Source organism: Takifugu flavidus, unplaced genomic scaffold, assembly GCF_003711565.1.
Source record: "Takifugu flavidus isolate HTHZ2018 unplaced genomic scaffold, ASM371156v2 ctg826, whole genome shotgun sequence".
In the NCBI taxonomy this organism is placed as follows: Eukaryota; Metazoa; Chordata; class Actinopteri; order Tetraodontiformes; family Tetraodontidae; genus Takifugu; species Takifugu flavidus.
Genome location: NW_026622436.1, coordinates 1 through 4,891, shown reverse-complemented (window position 1 = coordinate 4,891; position 4,891 = coordinate 1). Strand labels below are relative to the sequence as shown.

The 4,891-nt window shown below is 38.5% G+C and overlaps 1 pseudogene; it reads right to left on the bottom strand.

Annotated features, from left to right (window-relative positions):
- Positions 1-2,166: 2,166 nt before the first annotated feature.
- LOC130521247 (uncharacterized) lies at positions 2,167-4,181 on the bottom strand (annotated as a pseudogene).
- Positions 4,182-4,891: the final 710 nt, after the last annotated feature.

Genomic DNA, 4,891 nt, shown 5'->3' with positions numbered 1-4,891 from the left:
CTTCAAAATATATTGCATCAGTTACCCAGAGAATGATGACTGTTTTTCCTCTTTGTCATAAAAACTGAAATGGATAATAAAACAACCACAATGATGGTAAATATCCAGGCCGCACTGAGGAAATACACCAAAACAAGATGGTTTCCTTCATCTGTAACGAGATGCATCAGAAATTGTGATATCCGCGATGCCGTTTCAGACAATCACTTAAGTATTTCCACAAACTTTTCCTCTCACTTTATATTAAGCTAGTTATGATGTCATTACTGTGTAATGACATTGAGCTTGGACGACTAACTGCTCCAGTTTGGTGAAGACGGCTCACCAGCGTCTCTTCTTCTGAGGACTCTGAAGAAACACCACCTCTCTTCAGACATCCTTGTGAACTTCTATCGCTGCTCCATCGAGAGCATCCTTACCAGCTGTGTTACGGTCTGGTATGGGAACTGCTCTGCCTCACACTGGAAGGCATTGCAGAAGGTGGTGAAGACCGCCCAGCGAATAGCTGGAGCTTCTCTTCCTTCCATCGAGGACATATACAGGAGGCGCTGTCACAGGAGGGCCAAGAAGATCTCTAAAGACTCCTGTCACCCAGCGCATGGACTGTCTACCCTCATGCCCTCTGGGAGGCGCTACAGGAGCCTCTGGACAAAAACCACCAGGTTCAGAAACAGCTTCTTCCCCACTGCTGTCTCCCTGCTGAACTCTGACCCCTCTCACTTTACCTCCCTTCAGGCACAATAACCCCGTCTGGACTGACTGATTGTACATTCACGCTATTTGCACTGACTACATCTGTTACAATAATTGCACTATTTACATCTGTTATTTGCACTATTTACATCTGTTATTTACATCTGTTATTTGCACTAGTTACATCTGTAATTTGCAGTATTTACATCTGTTATTTGCAGTATTTACATCTGTTATTTGCACTACCCACATCCGGTTACTTGCACTGCTTTCCATACTTTGCACATCAGCACCATAGTTACAGCCTGTATATATATTTATGTTGGTTGCAAAGACTTTTATATATCCTTTACATATCTGTGAACTCTGTAAATACAAACATATAGATTGATATCATAAACATATATCATTGTGTGTATATATTGTATACTGTATACCCATCACAGTTTTATTCGCTACATAAGCACTTGCTACAACATAGCATGCTAACTGCATTTCGTTACCTTGTACTTGTGACATGTGTAATGACAATAAAGTTGAATCTAATCTAATTCAGGGAGACAATAGACATCACCATTCAAAAATTATTTTATAAAGTAACAATATACTGTAGAAGCAGAACCTATACTGACATAACAAGGAATGAGTTAAAGTGATACTCACCCCCACACATCAACTTGATTCCATTTCCAAACAGAATTAAAAAAAAATATATGCCACACTAAATTAACAGCTGCGCATTCTGGATTATTTACAGTCTTTTTCAACTTCAAGGATATTTTTTTGTTAAATAAGAAACATGCAACAGCTGCAAGTGCTTGTTGGAAAAGTCACCACGAATCTCTTTGGTTTTAGTGACATTTAGCTCCAGTCAGTTGTTGCATCAATCAAAAACCTGGGGAAAGAAAGCCCTGGGAGATACAGCCTGTGGCAGATACTGACAGCAGATACAGCAGGACCATGTGTAAAAGGGGTGGTTTTGTACGATAGCTTGGCTGCTTTCATGTCATGCTTAACTTCTCTATTGACTTCCTTCTTCTCAGAATCAGAGCATGTGAAAAAGGAACTCTTCTTTCTGCTGAGGATTTCCTTGAGCTCCTTTTTATCCTTGTGTGTCCCTGCCATGGCCTATCACCTAATGCATATGGCCCCAGACCCTGCTGCAAGACAGACTCATGTCTCTGTTTCATGTTTGGACGATCTGGGCCCATAGACAAAGTCCCAGCCATTGGTCGCGCACAAATGTGCTCCAACCACAGGCCTAGGCCCCCTGGTCACTAAGTGGGATATGCTGTTCCTAATTGATAATGTATTTGAGATCTGTGCTTTATCTGGCCCTCCACCTAGTACCCCTTTCCCATTGGAGGCCTTATGAGGGGCAAATTAAGACAAAACAGATTCTGCGATGTTGAGGATACTTAAGCTCCTCCACCATGATTCGTTGGTAGTTGGAGGACAAGAAAATCAAGTGTGTGTTGGTTATTTCCTCCTTTATTGTACCAAGGATCCTGAACATCCTGAACAATGTAGAATGTACACAATAAATCAAATATCTATAAATCAACCACAGAAGAGCCTTTTTCTATTTTGTGAGTTTTCTGAAACTACAAGATATCTAAAATTGTTGAAAATGGTCATTTTTCTATTCTACTGCTTTACACTGAAGTAAACACATTCAGTCCAGGTAGGTTCTCTGTTCATCTTCTTCTTCCACAAAACAGAACCATCTGCATCTGGACAATCCTGTAAATGACAACAATGAACTCAGTGCCTTTTGAATATTTAATGAACGACTTTATTCTGACTAATAGAAAATACCTTTGGTTTGGACAGAGGTGAGAGTCTTACATGCGATTCTGAAAAATAAAATGGAATGTTAGAAATGTAAAATTACTATCTAAAAGCAGACCGGAAGTGTAATTAATCATACCTTTATAATTGCAGCTGTGACTGTAACATTCATTTATTTATTATTTTTAAGAATATTCAAAATATATTACATCAGTTACCCAGAGAGTGATGGCTGTTTCTCTTTTTCGTCATATAAAGTGAAATGGTTAATAAAATAACCACGATGATGGTAAATATCCAGGTCGCACTGAGGAAATACACCAAAACAAGATAGTTTCCTTTATCTGTAACGAGAGGCATCAGAAATTGTGATATCCGCGATACTGTTTCAGATAATTATTTAGGTCTTTACACATATTTGTCTTCTCACTTTATATCACGGCAGTTATGATGTCATTATTTTCTAATTCAGCGAAACTACAGGCATCACCATTCACACATTATTTTATAAAAGAACAGTATTTAAAGAGAATCTATATTGACATAACAAAAATATGAGTTAAAGTTATACTTTGACCACAAATGTTTTTAATGTGCTGCTGTGGTGTAAAATTCAAACAGCATAAATTTTATTACTGTATGAACTTAGAGCTTAAGGTTCATGTTGCTATAAATTGCTCTATGTGTTTAAACATAGAGCAATTAAGAAATTAAGTTACATTTTAGATTATTTTTTTTAACACTGAGGTCATGTTGGCTTTATTATTTTTACAGGCGTATGGAAACAATCTGCACATAAAATAGCACTTTCACAGCTTTTGAATAAAATAATTTCAAACTCACTCACCCTCAAACACCAGCTTGGGTCCATTTCCAAACAGAATGTGTCCACATGCTGCAACAGCACAAAAGTAGGTCCCAGTCTGAGAAGTGTTCACGTTCTTCATGGAGAAGCTGTAGAAACAGGTGTTGGTTTTCCTCTCACACTGCTTGTTCCTGCCTGTATGGCTGTACATGAGTCCCAGCTGAGATGGTCCAGAGTTTCTGAACCAGTAAACAGTGTGATCCCCATCACAAGTCCACCCAGTATGTACTGTACAATTCAGCGTCACAGAACCTTCTGCTTGGATAGAATGTGATGCTGACTGATCTATGGTCAACCCTGAACCCTCTACAATGACATTATAACCTTCTGTAAAGTCAAATACTTTAAATACTGATTTACACAGTAATAGGTGGCTGAGTCTGATAACTTCAAATCTGTTATTGTCAGATTAGTTCCATTGTTACCAGGATGTAGTTGGAAGCGTGGATTGTTTTTGAAGTCATTAGCACAGCTACAATATTTAGTTGATATCCAGTACATACAGATCAGAATCGGCTGCTCTCCCAGAGTTTCTTTAAACCAAGAGATCCTGGTAGAAAAATCATCTCTGTGAAGACACGGCAAAGTCAGGTTCTGTCCAGGTTTGACCAAGATATAATTGGTCTTCCAATTCAAAGATGGAGAAAATTCCATTGTAGCTGTCTGAGCTAAAAACAAAATACAATTAGAAATGAACACCGTTTAATGTTTAAATCTAGAATTTTGCAAATGATGCCATAAATAAACAAAATACAAACAAAAAAGAAATCCTCACCAAATTTCTCCAAACATATCAGCCAGAAGATCAACTTTGCAGATGTCATCTTGCTCCAAGTTTGGGCTGAGTGAAGAGAAGACTGGTCCTTTTTAAACTGATAAATGCTGCACTTGTATCTGATTGGGCAGCCGGAGATGACTCGAGGCTGTGACATACAGGAAACACGATCACTTGTAATGTCAGATTTGCTTGATAAAATTGATGTTGGAGAAATCAAAGGGAGATTTAAAGGTTAAAAAAACCCATAAGAAAAATTTTTGGATTACCTTAAGAATAGGATTTTGCATCATATATAAATAGAATTCAATTTGAGTTGAGTTATAATGTGCATCATTTCTAACCAATCAACACCAACAACCAACCAACCAACCAACCAACCACAGCAATCATTCTTTTTTATATTTTCCATGTTGCAGTAATGCATCAGTAATGCTCACTAATTATTATGACAGACAGCTTTTGGAAAATGATGCAGCAACGAGGGGTAGCATGGGCTCAAACAAGATTGTTCACGTAAGAGGGAGCAGATTCAGGTATTAGTCTGTCAGTCAGCATGAATAACATGATCTTAATGTGGGCAGGTACAGTAGACCTCTATCAGCAGTGAGGTGGCATGGGCCTGCTTTCGTTGGACTATCTGAATTGGTGGAAATATGGGAGATCACCATGACTTGTATCAGCATTTGTAGGTTTAATGGCCTGGTTTTTCTGAGGTTGGATATGGCAAAGTGATGGGATGACTGGGAGACTGATGCTACATGATC